The 26,516-nt window shown below is 35.5% G+C and overlaps 1 long non-coding RNA gene across 2 annotated transcripts in view; it reads left to right on the top strand.

The window, feature by feature from the left end:
- LOC143668480 (uncharacterized) overlaps positions 1-25,897 on the top strand; it is a 36,813-nt gene extending 10,916 nt beyond the window's left edge. For both annotated transcript variants that reach the window (XR_013168463.1, XR_013168462.1), the window contains one exon: positions 25,739-25,897. This is a non-coding gene — a long non-coding RNA (uncharacterized LOC143668480). The remainder of the gene's footprint in view (positions 1-25,738) is intronic.
- Positions 25,898-26,516: the final 619 nt, after the last annotated feature.

Below are 26,516 nucleotides of genomic sequence, written 5' to 3'. Positions count from 1 at the left end.
ATTGCTCGTATACTTTTCAGAATCCCATTTCAATACCTGTAATGGATTATCTGATTAGCAATAACTAGAGGAAAAAGTTCAAGGAGACTGCTTAGAAAGTAATTTGAGGCATAATAAAATTATTCAACTTTTATCGCCTTCCTTCTCTAGATTGTTTTAGATGACAATGCAATTAGGGAGAACGCTGACAAAATCAGAAATCATTTTAACTAATTGCTTGGCAGAGTTTTGGTCCTAGGTTTGAAAGTCAAAGTGTCAGGATAATCAGAATTCATAAATTTTCCCACTCAATTTGTTCTTCATTTAACTTTGGAAATTAATTACTGCATTTATCTGCAGATTTACTGAGATAATAATTGAAGTGATTTTTGCATCTTACTTTCTTTATCTCAGTAGGTAGGTATAGGACAAGACTCAATTATTTCTAAAGATCCTTGAAGCTTAAGCATTAAAAAATTATAATATTGGAAAATATTAATGTGTAACCTATTGTTTCCTAGGAGAACAAGGTACAGGAATATATTTAGCCAATCATTTCTGAAGAATTGATATTGATGATGGAATCAGTTGATTTTTAACATTTTAATTTTTTGACATTGCCTGCAAGTATAGGGTAGCATAAAAAAATCAAACACTAACAATCAATAAAGCAAGTAGGACATTTAAATCAGACAATTTCCTGTGGATGCAATAATTAAATGTAGTAAGCCTCTTTGTATGTTCACAATGTTGTGTCCGTACAAAATATTCCATTATGTTAAATCACCTCATCCTCAAATCAATCTCTAAGAAATACATTTTAAAAAACAAGACTCTTAGTTCGTTAAAATATTGCTACTAAAATGTGTTGGGATTTCATATTTCGAAAATCTGATATGTAATTTTAATTGTATTCATGATGGGTGCTTTATTTTATTTTATTTTATTTTTAGCATCCAAATTTTATTTTGTTTTTTTATGAAACAAAAATCATAACTTCTTAACTAATTAAAAATGATTTCCGTTTTTAGCTGTAAGGAAAAATATATGCTATTGGTTAAAGATGTAGTGAGGGCAGTGACTAAATCAATGGAGCATGAATGTTTTAAATAAAATTGATATTTCAAAAATGTGAGCTTCATAACTATCAAAATCAGAACATAAATTTTTGACAATTCCATAAGTCATTTCTTTGCTTGAATTTTGACTTCTATTACTTTTTTCCCCTTTTGTCAATCTCCTTATTTTTTGCTTCATCAATAATATAAGTATTTTAAAATAAACTTGAATAGTTTATTTTATTAAATTGTTCAAGCCTATTTAAAATCTATTTTTTCTCTTTTAGTAAATAAAATACATTTAAATTTTTAATAGATAATAAAATGGAAAATTATTTTTTCTTTAAATCAGGATTTCTCAACCTTGGCTTAATTCACATTTGGAGCTGGATAATTATTTCTTCAGGGGTCCATTAAAGGAAACGAGAGTTTATCCTATGCATTGTGGATTATTAACAGCATCCCTTTGCTTTACCCACCAGACATCAGTAGCAGCTCCCACCACAACCACCAGTTGTGAGAAACAAAAAATGCCTCTAGACATTGATAAATAGCTTCTAGGGGTCAAATTGCCACCAACCTATTAACACTGCTTTATAACGGTGGTAATAGGTTGTATAATTGACATTATATATCAATGTCGTTATGTTCCAGAAAAATTTCCCAAAATCACTAAAAGCTAATTTTTTGAAATGCTACAATGTGTGTGTATTGAAATGCTACAATGTGTGTGTATTAATAGAAAATGTATAAAACTGAATAAAAATGTACTTCCATTTCCTGCAAACTATAAAGAAAAATAATTTCTCTATCTCGGTATTACACTATTTACAATATGGCAACACATTAAAAACACTATGTTAATACCAAAAGAACATTGTATAAGTTGTTCCTCTGAGAAACAGATGTTCAAATATCATTAGGAATGTGAGCCATTTAATGTAGTAATGAAGGGAACCCTACAGGTCTTTGGTGGTTCTTGCCTAGCACAGCAAAAATGCAATCTAGTCTCCTATTTGGGTCTGCTAAAATGTAATTAAGATGCATAGGAGTAAACATTTGGTCAGGGAGCCTTTGATCAAGGCCTGGAACTCTGTTAGCTATTCCAATTGACCAGTCTTCTCTTTGTCAGAAAGGTCTACACAGCTGGGAAAGGTTACTGTGGAGTATAGTGCTATTACCCCTACTGGTGACTAGGGAACTTAATTAACAGGGGGCTTTACAAAGATTAACACAGTTTCCCTATTATCAAAGATGCCAACCAGAAGAAATAGTTGCAGGGGCTTTTTCAAATCCACCGTTATTTTTAACATCCTGCAATCTTGGGGATAAGGGGTTAGGATCACTCTGACTACTTCCTGCTGATCATGGGATGTGATGGGGAAGAGGTTTTCAAATGAATAGGAAACTCAATCGATGAAGATATTGCTAATTAGTTTCAACTGTTGTGCTTACTATTTCTTGATGTAGGTGCTTTGTAAATTATAAAACAGCAACATCGACTTCCTTTGGAAGCCTCGGCAGATTCTGGCTAACAAGAAAACTATACATTAAAAGATAAGAAAGATGAGAAGAACAAAAATTATAATAGTCCAGTTTGTGTAATTATTTGGAACCAGGATCCAATTACTGAAGGTGATCAACTAAACGAATCAAAACATTGAAAGTAGCTGTTCTTTCTCTCAAATGGTTAGGTTTTCAACCTTTTTTTTAACATAAAAGATCAGCATTTCAAATTATTCTCTTTATTGTTACATTCATTATAAGAAAAGAAAATGTGATGTCCTGGGGCTGCTAAATTAATGGGCCAATTTTCTGGATTTTCATTAGTAATGTCTGTGGTATTTAGAGTTTCTTGTCAATTTTGGATCTCTGATAGATTTTTTTTTGGACGGGGAAGAGAAGAGACAAAAACTCAAACTTAATCAAAGGAGTTTGATTGGGTGCCCAAGCACAGGTGGGCTGAAGCCTGAGATGGTGACAGCCCCAAGCAGATGAAGTGGTACAGGGTATATAGAATGGTGGCAGGACGTAGGGAAAGGGAGGTGGTAGATTTTCATTGTCTAGCTTGGGTGCTGGAAACTGGCAGGTTCTCATTGCTCCACTTAAAAGTCAGGCTAAGTAAGGAGTTGGTAGATCTTCATTGGTGGAGTTTAAATTTTAAGCACTACCATCGTGTAGGGTTATAACTGCTGGAAGGTGGATGCTGGGTAAGGAGATTTATTGCAAGATTGCAGCCACTGGAGGGCGGAGGTTGGGCAAGGTAGGGGGGTTATCACCAAATTTGCAACTACTGGAGGGCAAGATAGGTCATATGACAGTGGTTTGAGCTGGAGTGGGCTGAGGGGTGTCCTGGAAATCATGGGTGGGGAAGCTTCTTGGAATATTTACTTGGGGTTGGTCACATCATAGGGGAAGGTGTTCTGCCTAGCAACCTCATTGATTTATTCTTACAGCATCTGACTATCAATTCTTTGGAGAAGTGCTATCCATCAAGGTAGTCCAGAGACACTGCTGCACTGGCCACAAAGAGCCATATAGAGGGCACTTATTCAACGTGCATAGTGGCTCCTGGTGGGTGGTATCCCATGCCCACACAATATTGCCTCCAAGCTGGACCTTCAGCTGCTCCTCAGCAAATGATTCCAATGCTCTATCAGGACAGCTGCTTTTTGAATGAATGAAATGTGATATGGCCAGTGAATACTATAATTATATGTCTAGTTCTGTACCTCCTTCACTGAGAGGTTGACTGCCTGGTCGAATGCTATCTTTAGTGGGTGATCAAGGTTATAGATAAGGCACTTCATCAAGCCAAATATGGTGGTTCTGGTTGATGCACTACAGGTAGAGAAGCAAACATATTCAAGAATGAATGTTCATTCCTGTATTAACACACTGATGGACTAGCCGCTAAGGAGTTCATTGGTCTGTTTGAGGAATAGTGGTAATTGGAAGCACAGCATTGGTCACTTTTGCTGGCACATTAGGCATTTCAAAGTTCCATTTGTGTTACTATCATGCCTGTTCTAGAGTGGCAAGTGATGAAGGCTGGCTAACATTAACTCTGAAAATGTTTTGTTTATTTGTACATACAGTTCCTCTTCCATTGTAGAGACTTACTGGCTAGTGTTAATGTGTGATAGAAAATCTTTACAATTTGAACACATTCCCATTTGTCTTCATCTTTGGTGAAACAATTGGATTCCAATAACTTATAGATCTCTTGTGGAATTCATTGGAGCTCCACTTATTACACAAAAGGTACACCCTAAGATATTTTATACCTAAACCTTTTTCAGCCTTGGCCTGCTGCTTAGATAGCTAAGAACCAATAATCTCCTTGAGGCACTATAGTTTGAGATCTGTGAGGCAAACCCCTAATCTCTTGAAAGGGCCCATTGTATGAATGAATATTCTGACTTTTTGATTTTTCAGAAATTTCAGCAAGGTTGGGCTGAACTCTATACCTTTTCTAAGAAGTCATTTTTCAGTTTTAGTGTTTTCTGCCATCTGAGGAAGTAGAGGATTTTCAAAATTGTCAAGTCTTATTTATGTTTTATTGAACACTTCTTCCCTTAATTTATCTTTCTCATCTTGTGTTTTACTGTAAGCAGAAAGAAGGCTGTACTTTCCATACTTTGCTAGTAAACATTTTAACCAAATAGCCAAATTAATACCTCATGAATTCTTCTTTCCATCTAAACATAGAAGATTTTCAATGCTTTCTATTGTTATGTAATAGTAGCCCTCTTTCTTCCAGTTTCCAATAGTATGTTTGTCACTTTCCTTTGAGCCCTTTCCAACAACATCCTTCAATTCCAAATTTCTACTAATAGTCTGTTCAAAGCAATAGCTTTTTAGATATCATGCTTATCAAAATTCTTCCAGCCTCTACCTACTCCCAGTTGCCAAGTCACTCCATATTTTTTAGATATTTCTTATAGCAACCCCCACTATCAGATATCAAAATCCGTATTTGTTATCTATTGTTGTGCAACAAATTACCACAAGCTTAAAGGTTTAACACAGCACACACAAGTATCTCATGATTTCTGTTGAGTCTGGTCATGACTGACTTAGTGTCATGGTCTTTCAGAATATAAGACTGAGCAGTTCCAAGACCAAAGAATACACCAGGCATGGGGTGAGACATGCATTTATTAGGAATTACCCACAGGAAAGGGCCCAGCCCATATTCAATAAGCAGGAAAGAACCTCCATCTTTTTATAAGATAAGCTACAAAGACCTTCTGAAGAAGTATTCCAGTAAAAGGAGGGCAATAACTGTAGACATTTTCATAAGCAATCTCATTAAACTATTATTACTTTTTTAGACAAGACTGTAATAATTTTGTCATTTAGAAACCTTCAGTTAATGGTTGACATTGCTAAGATGAACTTTTGGAAAAACAGAGAAATAAAACCTCTTGCCTTAGAACTCATGTAGCCTTTCTCTAAACTGAGCAATCACTTTTCACAATGACTCACTTCTTGTCATTACATGCTTCTTATTTTTCCATTTTATTACTTATTAACTTATCCTGTGGTAAATTACTAATTTACATTCTTCATATGAGATAATAAGGTCCTTGATTATGCCACTTAAGAATATGCTTGCTCATACTAATTTCAAATCAGAAACAAGTGCTGAATCCTGCTTTGTTGCATATTGTTCTCCTACTTTACCTTTTTTGTTTTACTCAAGGCAATTTTTTATGCACATATGACACAATCTTTAAATTCAGATAGTAAGAAATTAAATCCTACCTTGATACCATAGCATCTGTATGGAAAATGTACTTATCTTTTTAGTAACCTATTCTTTCTTCTATAAAACTGTAATAGTAATAGTTTTGTATGATATAAACCAGCTACCATATATAATATTCTTAGAATCAAACCTAGAACATATATATATACTAAAGGTGCATATTATTAATATTACATGATCATATTTAATTCAAGGACACTAAAGATAATTTAATTTTATATGTATATGATAGATTTATACAGGCTTTGAAAATCATTTATACAAAATTCCGTTCAGGTACAGTGAGCAAAAACCTATGAAGCCATCAAGAAAAACATCTGGAGTAGGGTTCAATTATCATAGCATTTTTGTACATGTGAAATATGGAGAAAAGTGCGGAATCTAATCTAATTGCTGTCATGGTCAGGTTCATGTGTCAACTTGGCCAGATGGTGGTGCCCATTTGTCTGGTTGGGCAAGTGCTGGCCTGTCTGTTGCTATGAGGACATTTTATAGAATTAAATCGTGATCACTTGGGCTGCATCCACGCCTGATTGCATTTGTAATCAGCCAAGAGGAGTGTCTTCTACAATGAGTGATCTTCATCTAATTATTGGAAGGCTTTTGAGGAGGATTCAGAAGCGACAGTCTCTCTTCCTGCTTTGGCCCAGGAGCCGCTACTGTGGAGTTCATCCAGACTCTTCATTGAAATTGTCAGCTTCACAGCCTGCCATGTGGATTTTGGACTCTCCACAGTTATGTGAGACACCTTTATAAATTTTATATCTACAGATACTTCCTGCTGATTCTGTTTCTCTAGAGAACCCTTGCTAATACAATTGCCTAAATAATGTATTCAGTGTACCTTAAGCAACAACTTCCAGCAGCTTGCAAGTTCTCAGTTATTAGAAATGTCAATTTTAACCAATTACAGAAAGGATTCTAATCTGCAGCCATATTAAGAAATGGAGGAACATTGCAATTACTACAAAATGCACTCTCTCTAACATTCATTAAAAAGAACAACTGTAAAATCAAATATAACACTTGAATTTATTTTAGTCACATTATTAAGGTATCTGATTAGTCACCTTCATTCTCATTTCTAAAAAGGCTATTAATAATGTATGGTAAAGTGTTAAAAATAATTCCAAGTGTATGTCCAAAATTGATATTTCATTAATCAAGTAATTTTACCTACAATTATTGTACAAATATATAACATAAGGATGCCAAGGAAAGTCAAGATAGTCATGTCAACAAAAAGAAAACATATATTCAATGTTAGACTACTCCTTAAAACATAGGGTCAGAGAATATTGTTTAATTATTGTAATATTCTTTGAAGAAATTTCCACGTGTGTATTCCTTTTCTTCTTCACATTTTTTCAGTAATTTCTATAGAAAGTGGTTGCAATTCATCATCTCTCTCTGCTTCAAATATTTAAACCTTCAACTGCATAGAGAAGAAAGTTCAAATTCTTTACAATTATTTCCCTGTGTCTAGTTTCGCAGTCTCATTCCACTTCCCTAAACAGAGTATCCTCACTAGAGAGTCACTGAACAAACCACGAGCTCTCTCTTTTTCATATTTTGCAATTTATCTTGTTGTGCATGTGTGTGTGTGTGTGTGTGTATAAAAAAATAAACATTAATTTTGCTTTCAGCCTACCAGGCTTTTTAACAAACTTCTACCCTTCCTTAGACTCACAGGTCAAATGTAAACCATTCATTTATGAAACACCTATTAAGACCTAATGTGTGCCAGACCTAGTGATAAATACTGAAGATCTACACATGTTGGCTATATCAAAAGGCAGCTCCAAATTTACTAACAGAGTCAGAGAACCAAACAAAAATCTCAAGATCTCAAAATCTTGTGCCGAATCTATAAAATATCTATAACAGAAGAATGCAGATATTGCTTAAAGAAACCAGAAAAGGAATATAGGTATTTAGCCTTGGGTTGTCACAGAAGTCTTCCTAGAGAAGGTGAACTGGTTTGAAAGGATGTATGTCCCCTAGAAAAGCCATGTTTTAATCAAAATCCTATTTTATAAAGGCAGAATAATTCCTATTCAATACCGTATGTTTGAAACTGTAATTAGATCATCTCCCTGGAGATGTGATTTAATCAAGAGTGGTTGTTAAGCTGGATTAGGTGACAACATGTCTCCACCCATTTGGGTGTGTCTTGATTAGTTAGTGGAATCCTATAAAAGAGGAAACATTTTGGAGAAGAGAGATTCAGAGAGAGGAGAGCAGAACGACATAGCCATGAGAGGCAGAGTCCACCAGCCAGCGACCTTTGGAGATGAAGAAGGAAAATGCCTCCCGAAGAGCTTTATGAAACAGGAAGCCAGGAGAGGAAGCTAGCAGATGATGCCGTGTTTGCCATGTGCTCTTCCAGATGAGCGAGGAACCCTGACCGTGTTCACCATGTGCCCTTCCATTTGAGAGAGAAACCCTGAGCTTCATCGGCCTTCTTGAATCAAGGTATCTTTCTCTGGATGCCTTAGATTGAACATTTCTATAGACTTGCTTTAACTGGGACATTTTCTCAGCCTTAGAACTGTAAACTAGCAATCTAGTAAATTCTCCTTTTCAAAAGCCATCCCATTTCTGGTATATTGCATTTTGGTAGCTAGCAAACTAGAACAGAAGAGTTTACAGCTACTGTATAGAGGAAGAAAGTTTTACTCTAAGAAAAATACATATACTACATGGCACCTTTGGATTTCAACAATTTCTCTTAAATTCTAACTGTGCCCTCTAAAGGGATCATTTTTATGCATATTTGTGTCACCATCACCTGGTGTAGAGAAGATAGAAATCAAATACATTTATAAGTAAATATTTTCTGAGTTGGACTCTGTTAGTTATTTGATAAATGAACAATGAATTCTTAATTTGGTTGTCACTTTCAATTTAGAACTCAATCTTCCTTCCTCTCCTAACCTGTCAAAGTTTGGCAATAGAAATTCATAAAGGCAAATAGCAATCTCTAAGTATTATGGTTTTCCTTTATATATTTTCTCATGATGGGTGAACTTCCACAACCCTATCTTCCCATGGCATATTGTCCTAGTTTAAAGTTTACAAGTAAGTTACCATAATTCGTTATGCCCAGACCAAAAAGAATTGATAAATTAAATACTATTCATTCATAAACTCTTAAGAAGTTACCTATACACTGGGTCACAAGTTACCAGTCAGGAAGTATAGATTGAACATTTGCCCTATACCTCCTAATCTTTAGATTCATGACAAGAGAGTTTCTAACTGTTGATTTCACCTCCATGGCAGTAACTGTAGATAATAATAACTTATCTTCTAGACTGGCTTGTATATCCTAGGACCTAAATTAAAATTCTCTCATGGTAAAGGAAAATAGAGTCAGGCCTGGGAGTCCTCTAAAACCACTATCCTTTAAAGGTCTAACTGCTTTTGTTGTACCATTTGTGGGGTTTTTTTTCAATATTAAGTGAAATCCTATCTACTAGCAGTGGCAGAAGTTCATTGTAATTCATTTCCTAATTTTTTATTTTTTTCAACCAATCATGGTATGTGCTTTCTGTCCTCTGTTGCTAAAAGGCAAAACTCAAGGGTCTTCGAAAATGGTAAATCTCTTGTTTTCCCATCTTACTGACCCACCGTGAGTGTGGACACCACGAGGTTAATTCAGAGAGGATGCTTAGAATTTATTGAACAGGGTGAAACCTTAGTGGGAACAATCAGAGCTTGCCAGATGAGACAGTGACCCTGAGAAGTATTCAGAGATGATTGATGAGAGAACACAATTTTCACACAAAAATGACATCTTGATCAAAGTTCATGGATTATAGGCAGGATCAGTCTTTGGAAAAAAAGAAAGATATAGCATCCTTCTAATTTTTGCTCGTCCACATGCTTAGTCATTCATTTCCTGTCCCTTTCAGCCCCTGGTTTCCTCTGAATTGAGTATTTCTTTCTCATATACTCAATAGCTTTTCATTTAGTTATTTATTTGTCAAGCTTTTAAATAAGTCAGGCTCTGTGGATTCTATACTACTGATGAGTGGTCACCAGGGGAGTAAAAGGAATTCAAAGACTGATATACAGAAGTAAATTAAAGGGAACAAATTAGTTTTCAGATTGCAGCAGGATAGCATCACCTTCCTATTACAATGAGATAATAAAGCAGTCCTTATCCCTTCAAGCAGAAGTAGGGATGTCAAATGGGGATCTAAGGTAAGACTTTAAAGGGATATGGCCCTGAAGGCAGAGTCTTGCAAACCAGAGCAGCAGCAGCAGCTCATAGTTAGCATCTCACCCGCCTTCACTTGCTGTTCTATCAAAGCACCTTTCTCCTTCTCCAAGCACAGGTATGGTATTCCCCACAACTTATTATATTTCTCTCTCTCTCTCTCTCTCTCTCTCTCTTTCCTTCCTTCCTTCCTTCCTTCCTTCCTTCCTTCCTTCCTTCCTTCCTTCCTTTCCTTTCCTTTCCTTTCTTTTCTTTCTTTCTCCTTCCCTCTCTCCCTTCCTCCTTCTTTCCTTCCTCCCTTCCTTCCTCCCTTTGGAGGTTTGGTTTGAATAGTTTGTATCTTGACTTATCGACTTCAAAACTTGCTTAACTTTTAAGTCCTATCAAATTAACATGCCCTAGGGAGTCTCTCTTAGCAGTAAAGCTGGAAGATTTGTACTATCAGGACTGGCACCTACCTTTACTTAACAAACAAATGGTAGTCAGTGGCCTATAAATTTTGTGTTTTACTGTTGCTACTCAAGAGCAGTTTCTAGGACATCTCTTTTTCTGAACTCACATATTACTAAATAGTTTCAGTTCTTCAATGTTAAAACAGCTCTGAAGATCATGTCCTACAATAATTTACAATGAAGCCAGGGCATGGTCTATATATTTCAGTATTATATTACAGAAATAGAGCTCAAATATTATTCCTACTGCTTACTTACTATAATATTACAATTTATTGTTGGCCCCCAATTTTTTAAAGTATCCTTGATTTTGAAATAGATTTATGATTTTAATTGAATTTGCAGATTAAGGTGGTGACTTGGAACAAAAATTCTGAGTCCTGTCTGGGAAATACAACCTTTTTGGGGATGTACCATATATTTTAGGTTCTAGGTATCGTCCTGTTCAAGAAGCATTGTTAAACTGTCAGATAATAAGAAGACAGAAATATACTATAAAAGTCATTATAAGAGATTTAGCTTCTAACTCCCAGGAACATATATCATATCTCTTTTACTTCTCTCCCTTATTTTTACATGTTCTCGCTAACCTTTCCTTCCTATCAATCTCCTGCAAATATTCCCTCTCCACCCAAATCCACTGAGTTTTCTTTTATCTTTTCACCTCTTTTGTAGCCTTTTTAAATAAGTACGAAACATCATGCATGATATATTTTCTGTTCTCTTTGTCTTACTTCCTTTTCATCTCTCCTTATGTTCAGGTTCTAAACTATAAAATTTGGAGACTAATATAAGCAGTATTCATTATATTCACAGATCCAAGGGCTTTGGAAATAATTCTGTTTATTACAACTATAGGGTCAATTATGATATCTTTTTGAACACTAATGTTTAAAAGTATGAACTTTCTTGCCTGATATATTTATACTTGAGGTCAAGCTCTTCCTGAACTCAAGTATAAAAAGTATACTGACCTCAAGTATAAAAAGGCTCTTCCATTTATCATCTATATGAAATTGTGCCCAATACTGAAATAATAGTACAAATCTCATAGGGTTACTGAAAAGATTAAATTACACAATTATTTAAACTGCAGACTCCACTTCTAGAGCAGAGTAAGCATGCAAGAAACTCTATGACACACTTTAGTAAACAGTATTATTGTTTGACTATGATACACAATGGTGAAGTCAGGTTTTGCATATATATTTTTATTCACCCTTCCTGAAGATCTTCATTTCTTCACAGTACATAACCCTCTCTCTCCTGTGTTTTTCTTTCAGCCTTCGGAATTCCCTTTGGTAAATCTTTTCAGGCAGGTCTTTTGTTGAGGAATGCTTTCAGTGTCTATTTATCTGTGACTATTTTAAACTCCCTCTCATTTCTGAAATTATGTTTTGCTGGATAAGAATTTTTGATTGGCAGGTTTTCTCTTTCAGTACCTTTAATATATCATACTACTGCCTTCTCCCCTCCTTAGTTTCTGATGAGAAATTGGCACTTAGTCTTACTGAGGATCTCTTGTTTGCCATAAATTACTTTTCTCTTGTTACTTTCAGAATTCTCTCTTTGTCTTTGTTATTTGATATTCTGATTAGTATGTGTCTTGGAAGTTCTAATAGAATTTATTCTATTTAGAGTTTGTTGCTCTTCTCGAACATGTATATTTATGTCTTTCATAATAGTTGGCGAAATTTCAGCCATTTTTACCTCAAATATTCTTTCCTCCCCTTTTCCCTTCTGTTCTCCTTCTGGGACATACATTATGCGCATTTGCATGCTTCGTGCTGTCACACAAATCTCTGAGACACTGCTCAGTTTTCTACATTCTTTTTTCTATTTGTGCTTCTGACTGGATTATTTCAGTTTTCCTGTCTTCTAGTTCCGAGTCTTTCTTCTGCCTGCTCAATCGCTGTTATATGCCTCTAATGTATTTCCTTTGTGTGTGTGTGTGAGTGTGTGTGTGTGTTTGTATGCTGTACGACAGGGTCACGTTTCAATAGATTTCCATGTGAGTATTCCACTATTGCAGCACCATTTGTTGAATTTTTGTTTGTTAGTTTTGCTTGTTTGGTTGTTTTTGGGGAAGTGCATGGACCAGGAATCGAACCCGGGTCTCCTGTATGGCAGGTGAGAATTCTAGCGCTGAACTACACTTGCATCCCCCAAATTTGTTTTTAATCTCTATTATTGTACCTTTACCCCATAATTTCTGATATGTTTCCTTTTATACTTTCAACTTCTTTATTTTCACACGTCTTCGTAATATCTTTTAGCCCGATGTCCATATTTCCCTTCTTGTCCCTGAATTGATTTAGGAAAAATGTGTTAGAACTTCTTTGAGTTTTCCAAATTGTTTGTCTCCTCTGAAGTTTTGATATGTTACCTTGAGCAAGCCATAACCTCCTGATTCTTAGTATAGCTTATACTTTTTTGCTGATGTCTGTGCATCTGATTATCTTAGTAAGTTAACACTAAGTTTTCTCCCTGTTGTGTAAGATTTTATTGCTGATCGCTCTTATGTTAAGATTCTTTTCTGATATTTCGTGGAACTTATCCCGAGAAGCCCATGTTTAACTGTTCAGGTTTGCAGCTCTTCTTCACCTCCCCAAATATGTGGCAACTTTTTTTTTTTGCATTTTTTAAAAAAAATTGTATTAATTAAAAAAAAAATTACAGGAAAGAAACACAAACATTCCCAATATGTGATCATTCCATTCTACATATATAATCAGTAATTCACAATGTCATCACATAGCTGCAGATTCATCATCATGATCATTTGTTAGAACATTTGCATCAATTCAGAAAAAGAAACAAAAAGGCAACAGAAAAATGAAATGAAAACAGAAAAAAAACATACACACCATACCCTTTACTCCTCCCTTTCATTGATCACTAACATTTCAACCTAAATTTTATTTTAACATTTGTTCCCCCTATTATTTATTTTTATTCCATATGTTCTACTCATCTGTTGACAAGGTAGATAAAAGGAGCATAAGACACGAGGTTTTCACAATCACACAGTCACACTGTGAAAGCTACACCATTATACAATCATCATCAAGAAACCTGGCTACTGGAACACAGCGCTACATTTTCAGGCAGTTCCCTCCAGCCTCTCCATTTCCTCTTAGATAACAAGGTGATATCTACTTAATGCATAAGAATAACCTCCAGGATAACCTATCGACTCTGTTTGGAATCTTTCAGCCATTGATACTTTGTTTCATTTCACTCTTCCCCCTTTTGGGGGGAATCCCTTGATGCTGGGTCTCAGCTCATTCTAGGGTTTTTCTTAATCCCTTGATGCTGAGTCCGAATTCATTCTCAGATTTCTGTCTTACATTGCCAGGAAGTTCCACATCCCTGGGAGTCATGTCCCACATAGTCAGGGGGAGGGTCGTGAGTTTGCTTGTTGTGTTGACTGGAGAGAGAGGCCACATCTGAGCAACAAAAGAGGTTCTCTTGGGGGTGACTCTTAGGCCTAATTTTAAGTAAGCTTGACTTATCCTTTGTGGGGTTAAGTTTCATATGAACAAACCCCAACACTGGGGACTCAGCCTATAGCTTTGGTTGTCCACACTGCTTGTGATAATATCAAGAATTCAACTTGGGGAGGTTGAATTTTCCCCCTTTCTCACCATTCCCCAAAGGGGACTTTGCAAATAATTTTCTGCTCACTGATCAAATCACTCTGGGATTCATTGGGGCATCACTCTGGACAAACCAACAAAATCTCATGTCTTATCCAAGGTTCCATGTACTTATGTTGTTCAACCAAGCTAACTATATAAGTTATATTAGGAAATGCAGTAGTCAAAATATAAATTTTGTACCACATAAACATTTTTTGCTTTAGTCTCACACATAAGTTGAAATTTTAAAATATTAATTACCATCTATTTTCAGCACACTGCAATAATGACATTCCTTTGTTCTTCTTCATGCAAAAACATTTTTTTTTAATTTGTACATTTAGTCACTGTCATTATACACTCTAGGCAATCCTAGATTATACCATCTCAATCATTGTCGTCTATCTTTCCTTCTGATTTCATTTGTGCCCCCAGCCCTCCTCCCTAAATCATTCTCACATTCAGCATCATTCAGTGTTTTAACATAATTGCATTACAGTTAGTTAGTATTGTGCTGTCCATTTCTGAGTTTTTACATTCAGCCCTGTTGTACAATCTGTATCCCTTCAGCTCCAATTACCCAATATCTTACCCTATTTTTATCTCCTGATCCCCTCTGTTACCAACAAAATTCTCCAAGTTTATTCACTAATGTCAGTTCATATCAGTAAGACCATACAGTATTTGTCCTTTTGTTTCTGGCTAATCTTATTCAGCATAATGTTCTTAAGGTCCATCCATGTTGTTACATACTTCATAACTGTATTCTGTCTTACAGCTGCATAATATTCCATCATATGTATATACCACAGTTTGTTTAGCCACCCGTCTGTTGATGGACATTTTGGCTGCTTCCATCTCTAGGTAATTGTAAATAATGCTGCTATAAACATTGGTGTGCAAATGTCCATTTGTGTCCTTGCCCTCATGTCCTTTGAGTAGACATAGCATATAGATGGGTTTTATTCCTTAATCCATTCTGCTAGTCCATGTCCCCCGATTGGGAAGCTTAATCCATCAACATCAGTGTTCTTACTGCCCGGGCTTTTTGCCTTTTGGCTTTTATATGTCCTTCTAATTTTCCTTCTTTTTACCTTTACTCATGGTCTTCCTTTCTACCTCTCTACACCTCTCTCTTCTGCCTTCATATCTGTCTCTAGTGCTCCCTTTAGTCATTCTTGCAGAGCTGGTCACTTGGTCACGAATTCTCTCAGTGATTTTTTGTCTGAATATGTTTTAATTTCTCCCTCATTTTTGAAGGACAATTTTGCTGGATATAGAATTCTTGGTTGGCAGTTTTTATCTTTTAGTAATTTAAATATATCATCCCACTGTCTTCTTGCCTCCATGGTTTCTGCTGAGAAATCTATGCATAGTCTTATTGGGCTTTTCTTGTATGTGATGGATTGCTTTTCTCTTGCTGCTTTCAAGATTCTTTCTTTCTCTTTGACCTCTGACATTCTGATTAGTAAATATCTTGGAGTACATTTATTTGGATCTATTCTCTTTGGGGTAAGCTGCACTTCTTGGATCTGAAATTTTAAGTCCTTCATAAGAGTTGGGAAATTTTCAGTGATAATTTCCTCCATTAGCTTTTCTCCTCCTTTTCTCTTCTCTTCTCCTTCTGGGACACCCTCAACATGTATTTTCATATGCTTCTTGTTGTTATTCAATTCCCTGAGTCCCCGCTCATATTCTTCCATTTTTCCCTATATTTTATTTTTCTTGCCGGATTTCAGATGTTCCATCCCCCAGTTCAGAGATCTTATGTTCTGTCCCTTGAAATCTATCATTGTAGGTTTCCCTTGTTTTTTTTTTATCTCTTCTACCTTGCCTTTCATTCCCATAAGTTCTGTGATTTGCTTTCTCAGACTTTCAATTTATTCTTTTTGTTCATTCCTTGCCTTCTTTATATCCTCCCTCAATTCATTGATTTGGTTTTTTGATGAGGTTTTCCATGTGTGTTCGTATATTCTGAATTAGTTGTTTTACCTCCTGTATCTCATTTGAATTGTTGGTTTGTTCCTTTGACTGGGCCATATCTTCAATTTTCCTGATGTGGTTTGTTATATTTTGCTGGTGTCTAGGCATTTAATTACCTTAATTAGTTTATTCTGGAAATTGCTTGCACTTCTTTTCCCTAGGGTTTTCTTGCTGGATGAGTTTGTTGTCTATCTGTTCTTCGACATTCAGTTCAGCTTTTTCTGGACCTCTGGCTTAGGTTTTGTTTAACAGAGGAGAATTTTTCAGTTCTTATTTTCTTGTTTCTTGCCCTGCTTGTATGGTGCCTCCCCCCCACCACCCTTAGAAGGGTCTACTTAGGTATTATAGGCCCCAGCCAGATTTTCCCAGACCAAACTGGCCTCCTATCAGGAGGAAAGAGTCACCTGCATTGGTTTTTCCCTGAGGGTGAGACCCAGCAGTTTGACAGACTTTCCTGTGAAGTCTCTGGACTCTGTTTTTCTTATCCTGCCCAGTATGTGGTGCTTGTCTGCCTGCAGGTCCCACCAGAATAAGATGATGCGGTACCTTTAACTTTGGCTGGGGGGTGTGGTGGAGACAGAAGAGAGGATGTAGGCTGGTTTTAATGGCTTCAAATTACCAAGCCCTGGTGTCTGAATTCCTTGAGAAAGGGATTCCCCCAGAGTTGGGCTTCACCCCTCCCCTGGGGAAGGCACAGGCTCCAGACAAGCTCTCAAACGAGTTTGTTTCTGCCTGTGCCTGGGGCAGTTGCAGCCTGAGGATGTGGCACACTTTTAAGGTTACAATTTTTGGGCAATTGTTTCACCTCCATGAGAAAGCTTCCTTTCCTCTGTTACTTTTCCAACACTCTTGACCTTTTTTTGTTTTGGTTTTTGTGCTGAAATTTCTCCCCAGATCCTATGATTTGTTTACATTCTCTTCTGGATTCAGTGTCATTTTACCTTATACTTTACTGTTCTGGAACCCATCCTATTTTATAGAGTTCAGTTTATTCACTTTTTTTTGTTTTCTTATGAAGCTTTTCTGCCTCTATTTTCTTCCTCATTAAAGTATCACACTCCAGGCCATGGGGTGGTCGATCTACAAAGATGGGTCAACCCAGAAATATCTGTTATGCATTTAAGGTGCCCAGCCAACAAAATCTCTATTGAGTGTGCACAACACTTGCCAAAAGTTTTGTTGTGGTCCTTCTCTATAAATGCTAGTTTCCTCTGGGGGCTCTTTTGTAGGCAGCATTCATCAACTGCTTGTTTTCTACCCTGGCTGTCTGTTGACTTGGGTCCCTGTGCCTGCATGTGTGTGGGGTTCGAGCTTATTGCTGTGACTGGCTCAATGGTCTCTATCCATGGCAGGAGGGAACGAGGCTGTGCTGTCTGAATTCAGCATTTGTGGTGTCCTTCTCCAGTCTCTACTATCTTTCACTGTTTCAAACAAGTGAAATTTGTCTTTTTATTAGTTGATTCTGAGAGAATTTTAAAGGCAATGTCTTACATCCTGTTGTTGATGACATTGCTTTAAATGTTTTATTCTTAATAGTTTTGGGGATGTTTGCCTTAATTAGACTTTTTTTTCATTTGCTTTAGTTTTAGCTATGGGTATTCAGAAAAACATGCTGAAGTACTTCCCAAAATGATATGTGTTAATTGTTGTTTTCTTATTCAACAAGATTTAAGCATGATAATTGGAAGGATTTTTTTTGTGTGTATTAAGCTTGAGAGAAACACTAAAGTGTGACATATATGACCTTCATATCCTACATCTCTTGATTTTTGTGACTGTGCTGGATAATTTTTATGGTCTCTAACCTGATTTGATATGAGAAAAGATGATCAATTGCTTTTAAATAAATCACTAAGTAATATCAAAACAGCCTCATCTTATCACTGCTTTCTTCTGTTTTCATCATGCACAAGCTAAACAGTATGTTTTCTCTCTATTTAAATATTTATTGCCTCAGTTTACATGTTAGATTTTAGTTTAAACATCATGTAGATGAGTTGAATGGTGCAAATTTTAATTACATGTACACATTAAAGAAAATCATTTTCTCCTCAATATTTACTCATAGATCAATTCAGCCCACATTGCTGAACTGTTGAGAATGCTTTTACAATCAATCTTCCTTCATTTCTAAATATTGCTCCAGGCTAAAGATTGATTTTAAATCCTTCCCCAATTTAGATTGCACTTCAGAAGGTAAATTTATTCCTGTCAATCCCTTTTCAACTACTTATGCCAATTTTGTGTGCATAGTAAAATGTCCATCATATCATATTCAATTAGTTTTTCACTAGAAATGTTTTCGTTAACCCTTTGTAGAAGTGTGATGCTCTGTATGGCTGTATGGACAATGCTCTGAACTATTAGCTTTTTTAAATGTAAAAACTGCTAAAATGAAAAGTAATTTACCTATCGAGTAAGGAAATTTGGAAGAGTGTTCGTATATTTGGGCTCTCCATTGTAGAAAACAAATATGCTAAATATTATACTAACAAAATGCTATCAAACCTTGTTTAATATTTCTTTTGAACTTTCATTTTGTCATATTTACTTGCTGCTTCATAGCAAATGAAAACCCTCTTTTGGCTGGGGTTGGAGAATTAAGGTCTGGTTAAGAGTTGAACCAAGAGCTTCCAGCTGACCAAACAGTGGAGTAAACACTTCAGGATGCCCTTCCCCAATATAATCTTTTTGAAAGATTAGCAAATTCTGGCAGAGTCATTTTCTCAAACTAGGAAAAACAGTTAAAGGTTCACAATAATTTGACAACTGCTGAGTCAAGAAAATGGAACTTGAAACACAGTAGGCAAAGCTTATGGAGCCCATACAGCTCCTCCCACACCCTACTCTATTCCAGTGTGTAGCCAACCTGTGCACCCATTGTGGGTTCCTGGATTCCAAGTGGATCAGTATAAACCTCATATGCATACTGGGGTACCTATATGTTGCTGCCAATCTATCAGGTGGAGGACTGAAGTTACTGAACTGGAAGATTTATCTCAGTTTCATCATTCTGAAACTTGTCCTCAGAATAAAGCAGCTTTCAAACATTACCTGCATTAAGCATACAGTGCAGCACCCAGGATGGGATGAAAATCTATTTCATAGGGAATAGAGGGACCATTCAAATGCTATAAATGGGGGAATTCATAAGACCACAAGCCAAGGACAAGAGCAGCCTACACACAGAGTCAGATAAGATAGAGAGGACCCTGCACTTCCTACTTGCCTCAGACTGTCTTAATAGGAAGGCAAAGCTCTAAAGAAGGACACCAGCCAAAGTAGAGTCAGTTTGCAAAGACTTTCACATTGATTTGTTTGTTTTTGTTAGCTCTTGGCACTCAGGAAAATAACTGTCATATCAATGACTGGATGCAAACATAAGTGACAGCTCAGGTTCTAAATCCAAGGGGTAACACATTAAAATACACAGTGTGGAACACAATATTATAAGACAAACAAAGAAACAAGAAATGATGGCCCATTAAAAGGTATGAGGTAAAAATCCAGAAATCATCAATGAAGAGGATCAGACTTTGGACATACTGGAAAAAAGATTAAAAATAAATGAATAAAAAAATCCTCAGTATGCCCAAGGACATAAGGGAAAACTAGAGAAATAAATAAAGGATATCAAGAAGACAATGAATGAACAGTATGAGAATCTCAATGAAGAGATAGGAATTATTTTTAAAAGAACCAAGCAGAAATACTGAAGTTGAAAATGACAATAACTGAAATGGAAAATTGCCCAGAGGGTTCAGCATCAGATTGGGGTTGACAGAGAAAGAATCAGTGATCTTGAAGACAAGAAAAGTGAAGTGATTTAGGATGAAAAAGTGAACAGAGGCTAAGAGACCTGTGGGACACCAGCAAGCATGCCAGTATAGACGTCATGAGAGCTCAGAAGGCAAAGAGAGAGAGGAAGAGCAAAAGGAATATTCAAAGAAAGAGTGGCAGGAAACTTCCTAAATTTAACAGAATACATGACTATGGATATTTAAGAAGCCCAAATAACCATATTTGAGTTCATCCTGCATAAACTCAAAAGGGAACATACATGAGCACAAACTAATGAAACTGTCAAATGCCAAAGATAAGGAAAGAATCCTGAAAGCCACAAGAGAAAAGCAAAATGATATGCACGAGGTAATTCCAATAAGATTAAGATTCCAATTTCGCATAAGACTATGGGAGCTAGAAAGCAGTGCAACAAAATATTCAAAGTGATGAAAGAAAATAATTGTCAACCAATAATTTTATATCCAGTAATATTTTCTTTCGAAAATGAGGGAAAGATTAAGACGCTCCAAGATAATGAAAAAAGGAGGGAGTTCATTACCATTGGATTGATCCTACGAGCAATGACAAAGAGAGCTCTGCAGATGGAAAGGAAAGAACAAAGCCAGTGGATCGAAATGGGATAAAGAAATTAAGACTTCTGGTAAAGGTAATCATTTGGGTGCTTATCAATGCCTGTAATATTGTATTGTATTCTTTGGTATGCAATTTCATTTTTTACTTCTTACAGATTCTAAAATGCAATGAATAAAAAGTAATGATGCATTTATGGTTTTAGGCATACAATGTAATTTGTAAAAAGTATAACAAAAAAGTGGGGGGACAGAGGGTCATAAGAACAGTGTATGTTAGACTGGAACCAAATCAAATGTGGTTCTAATAGATTTATGAGGTTAAATTTTAGTCCCATGGTAATCACAAAGAAAATATATGAAAAAGTAATATCTGGAAAGAAATGAGAAGAAAAAATGATATAATGAAAAATCAAATAAATGTGAATGTTGGTATTAAGGAAAGAATTAAAAGATAAAAAATGTATAAGACTTACAAAGCAAAATAGTAAAGTGGCGGAAGAAAGTCCTACATTATCAATAGTTATTACAAACATATTTAGATTAAATAGTCCAGCCAAAAGCCAGAAATTGGCAGAATAAATGAACATGGCATGACACAATGTTACACTGTTTACATCAGACCACCTTAAATTCAAAGATACAAGTATGTTGAAAATGAAAGAATGGAAGAATATGTCATGCAAATAGTAAATAAAAGATACTTGAGCTAACTATACTAATATAAGATAAAAAAGGCAATATGTAAAAAATAATCCAAGGGACAAAGAAACTTAATATATTCTGAAAAATGAGCCAATTCACCAAGAGAACATAGCAATTTTAAACATATATGCACCTAATGGCAGAGCCCCTAAAATGTATGAAGCAAATATTTGCATAGTTGAAGGAAGAAATGGATGGTTCAACATAAATAGCAGGAAGACTTCAATACACCACTTTCAATAATGGATAGAACATCCTAACAGAAGATAAATAAGGAAATAGAAGAATTGGATAATGCTGTAACCAACTAGACTTCATAGACTTACCTAAAACATTACCCAACTGCAGCAAGATACCCATTCTTCTCTAGTCCACCTGCATTATTCTCTAGGATAGATGCTACGTCTCTAGGATAGGTCAGAAAGCAAGGGTTGCTGAATTTTTAAATATTAGAATCATAGATTTGTAATTTCAGTAACCACAATGGAATGAACTAGAAATCAATAACTGAGTAAGAATAGGAAAACTCACACATACATAGAAATTAAACAGTATATTCTTAAACAACCAGTGGATTGAAGAAGATACCAGAAAGGAAATTAGGAAATATCTTGAAGTGAGAATATGAAAGAACAACATATCACAATGTATCAAATGCAGGAGAGGCAGTTCTGAGAGGGTATTTTTAGCTTTAAATTTTGAATATTAAAAAAAAAAGACCTGAAATAAAAACCAATCTTGGAGTGTTTAGGAAAAGTAGAAACCAAATTGAGCAGGTGGATGAATTAGCAAAGATAATTAGCTCAGAGATACATGAAATGGAGAATGAAAAGTTAAAAGTATGAAAGAAAACAAAACTTTGTTTTTTGAAACCATCAAAAATCGACATTTCATAAACTTTAGGAAGAAAGAAAAGGAAAAGAAGCAAGGGGACACAAATGACCTACAGTGACTCAAGAAAAATAGAATATTTCAACAGACCAATAACTAATAATGATATTGAGTCACTAATCTAAAACCTCCCAGCAAAGAAAAGTTCAAGAGCAGATTGCTTCATTGATTAATTTTACCAAATGTTCCAAGAGGAATTAAGACTAGTCTTACTCAAATTCTTCCAAAAAAAAGAAAAGAACATGAGGAAACACTCTACAACTCATTCTATGAAAAACAATATTACCTTAATACCAAAATCAGATAAAGATAATACGAGAAAAGAAAAGATAGATTGCTAGTTCATGAATGTAAAATTATCAACAAGATTCTAGCAAGCTGAATCCAATAGCATATTAAAAGAATTATACACCATGATCAAATGGGATTCATCCCATATATGCAGAAATGGTTCAACAAAAGAAAATCAAATTTATTTATTATACCAGGGTAAAGAAAAAGAGAAAACAAACCAACCAATGATAATCTCAATTGATGAATAAAAGACATTTGACAAAATCCAGCATCTCTATTAGATAAATATACTCAGAAAACCAGAAACAAAAGGAAATTTCCTCAACATGATAAGGGGCAGATACAAAAAACCCCACAGCTCTTATGACACTCAATGATGAAAGACTGAAATTCTTCCCTCTAAGATGAGTAACAAAACAGGGAGGCCCACAGTCACAAATATCACTAGACATAGTACTGGAAATTCTAACCATAGCAATTAGGCAATGAAAAGAAATAAAAAGCCTTCAAAATGGGAAGGAAGTAAAACTTTCGCTGTTTGTAAATGATGAAATTTTATCTGTAGGAAATCTTGAAAAAAAAAGTCCAAAACAAAGCTACTAGAGTTAATAAATGTATTCAGGTAAGTGGCAGGGTACAGAATAGACATGCAAATATGTGGTTCTATACACTAGTAATGAGCAACCCAAAGAGGAAATTTAAAAAATAATTCTATTTAAAATAACAACTAAAAGAAACATACTTCAGTATAAATGTAGCCAAGGATTCGATGAGCATATATACTGAAAACTATAAAATTTTGCTGAAAGAAATCAAAGATCTAAATAAATGGCAGGGAACTCCTTGATCTTGGATTAGAAAACTAAATATCATTAAAGCATCAGTTTTACCAAAAGCAACTTACAGATTCATGAAATCCTAATTTAAATTCCAAATCTTTTCTGCAGAAATGGAAAAGCCAATCATCAAATTTAACCAGAAGGACAAGAAGCTACAAATTGCAAAATTATGTTGACCAAGAAAAAAGTTGGAAGACTCATATTTCCCAAGTTTAAAATTTATTATAAATCCACAGTAATCAAAATAAGCATGATACTAGCACAAAAACAGACATATGGACCAATGAAATTGAACTGAGAGTTTAGACATAACATCCATAGATAACTGACTTTTTGACGAGTGTTTTAAGCCCACTCAATTGGGAAAAAAATCTCTCTTCTACAAACAGTTCTGGGAAGACCAGTTATCAATATGCAAAAGGATGAAGATGGACCCCTATCCTGCACTATATACAAAATTCAACTCAAAATGGATCAAAGGCATATGAGAACCAAACTATGAAACTCTTAGAGGAAAATACATGGAAGCATCTTTAGGACCTTATGTTAGGCAATGGTTTCTTAGACTTTACACCAAATGCATGAAAAACAAAAGAAAAAAAATAATAAATGGGACCTCATCAAAATTAAAAACTTTTAAGCACCAGAAGACTCCATTCTCTTGGAAAGAATGAAACAGAAAGAAAACAAACAAAATGGGAGAATGTATTTGGGAACCATATATCCTGTAAAGTTTTTTAGCAATCTTATTGAGAAATATATGTTCAAATATCAAAAGTCATCCAAAGTGTACGATCAGTGGTTAGAGTATCATCATATAGCTGTGCATTCATCATCACAATCTTGCAAGTTTCTATATTTAGAACATTTAAAGACATCCTAAAACTCAAAAGTAGAACCCAATTTAAAAAGGTCAAAATATTTCAATAGACACTTCTACAAAGAATATATACAAATGCCCAATAACACCTTGAAGAGATGCTCAACTTCATTAACCATTAGGGAAATGAAACTCAAAACCACAATGAGATATGATGTCACAGCTACTAGAATATCTATTTTTCACCTGATGTGGAAAATGGAAATACTTTTTTATTGGTGGTGGGAGCAGTTCCTGTATGTAGTAGACAGTTTGGCTGTTCTTCAGAGAGTGAAACACAGATTTACCATTGGAATGGCAATCCTACTTCTAGACATATACTTCTGGATACCTACCAGTGACTCAATCAGATATTCACACACTGATGTTCATAGTAGCATTCATTATTCACAGTCGCTAAAAGATGGAGGCAATGGAGTGTCTATAAACTATGAATGGAAATACAGAATTGGTATATACATACAACAGGATATTCTTCAACGGCTAAAATAATTTCTATTTAGGGGAATGGAAATGTTTTGGTAATGGATAGTGGTGATGGTAGTACAACATTATGAGTCTAATTAATAGCACTTGGATTACATACCTGAATGCAGTTAAGAGGGGGGAACTTCTAGATTGTATATATTTTATTAAAATAAAAACTTAAAACCATAACCCTTCTACGACAGCCCCATAATATCTCACTTAAGGTGATTCTCACAGGGATATTACTTTCCCAGTCCACTGGCTAAAGTTGTCCCTCTACTACAGTCACTATATTTTATTATTTCATTGCACTTTTGTTTAATTTTTTCATAGCACTAATCCCTAAATGAAGATTTATTATTAAAAAAAAAGTTGAACTGAGAGAGCTGAATGAACTGCTAGATATCAAAAGTAGACAATTTAAACGACAAGCCAAAATATAAGTAACCATGAAGTCTTTAGTCACGTACTGCAGTCCTGAAATTCTGCAAAGAAGATGTTACCTGAGAAAAAAGTGCCTGCTCCCCTTGATCCATTCCCCCCCCCCCCAAGGAGCTGTACTGCCAAGTGAGGGTCAGATGGACGCCTATAGCAGTGGGGTTGTCTCGCTGCCAAAGGAGCCACATACAAAAGGCTTCTGTGGTTTTATGTACCAGGGACTGGGGTAAGGGAAGCCTTGGAGCTAATAAGTCAAAAATAATGAGTAATGTCTTCAAGTTCTTTTAGTCTCCTCCTTACCCCAAGAGGGGGTGTCTCAGCAGAGCTCCCTGAAGAAGGCGTGGGGGCAGGAATGCAGATGGTAAGAAGCCAGGTGGCTTCCTTGACTGCAACTCCCTTCATAGACTGCAGGACATCGTCTGTGTGCCGAGTCTGTGTGAGGACAGCTTACCATGAGGCTTGCCAGGTAAAGCCTTTCTCAATGCCTGAGGTTGGAACTAAAAAATCCCATGCAGGGTTTTGACCAGGAAATGAATTCCTCAGGTCTTGGTGACGCAGTCCAGAGATCTGAATCTAGATTCTGGATACAGACTCAGCTCTAGATACACACATACTAAAGAAGTCACTTTCTAAAATTTTAATGCCCATTAAATTTTAGCCCTCTATATGTACTTAGTGTTATTAATATTTTGAATCATTTAATAGTGTGTGCAGCTTAAAAACATATTTTTTTTGCAGGTGGAACATGCCCAGTAGAATCCCATTGCTTGCAACTGTCATGCTGATGCCAATTTTTCCTATCAGTATTTTGAAACGTTTGGATTTCAGATTTTTATGGCATGGTGGAATGATTAGTTCCAAGAAAGGAGAATATAAACAAAAGCACCAGTTATGACTGTGTATAATAAAAGCTAATGGCTTATGATAATTTCAAACTTGGATAATGTTTCAATACAATGTTTGTTACTTCCTGGAAGAACTTGCTTTTCACATTTAATGTACTTCTGTAATTTAATTGAGAAAATCTTATGTATCACTAAGGTTGAATAAGTGTTTAATTATCTGAATGACAGAATTTAATGCATGAGATAATTGCGGTATTGCCAGCTATCTTCCCTGTATAGAAATGACTAGAAGAATGATTTTAATATCTTTATACTTATGGAATGATATTTCATAATTCCAAATAATTTTAAAAATTGCATGTATTTTTAAATTTCCATAAGTTTATGATGGTTGTATGCATAATTTCTGGGTTAAAAATTTCCCAACAGCTTGTAAATAATTTGATGGAAAGGAGGGAAGGGAGGGAAGTACAGAGGGAGGAAAGAAGAGAAGGTGGGAAGGGAAGGAGTAGGGAGGAGAGATAAAGAGTGTCAGAGAAATTGAGAAAGAAATTATTTTGTCTGTAAGAGCAAATGCAATTTACGAGTTATAAATAAATACAAGTTTCTAGTATTGAGCTTATTACTGAAGAAAAGTCTGTGTGATATAATTGGAAACAGATTGTATACAA

The sequence above is a fragment of the Tamandua tetradactyla genome, chromosome 24 (genome assembly GCF_023851605.1).
Source record: "Tamandua tetradactyla isolate mTamTet1 chromosome 24, mTamTet1.pri, whole genome shotgun sequence".
NCBI classification, from domain to species: Eukaryota; Metazoa; Chordata; class Mammalia; order Pilosa; family Myrmecophagidae; genus Tamandua; species Tamandua tetradactyla.
Note: the sequence above shows the minus strand (reverse complement) of the source record. Positions and strands in the feature narration are given on the sequence as shown.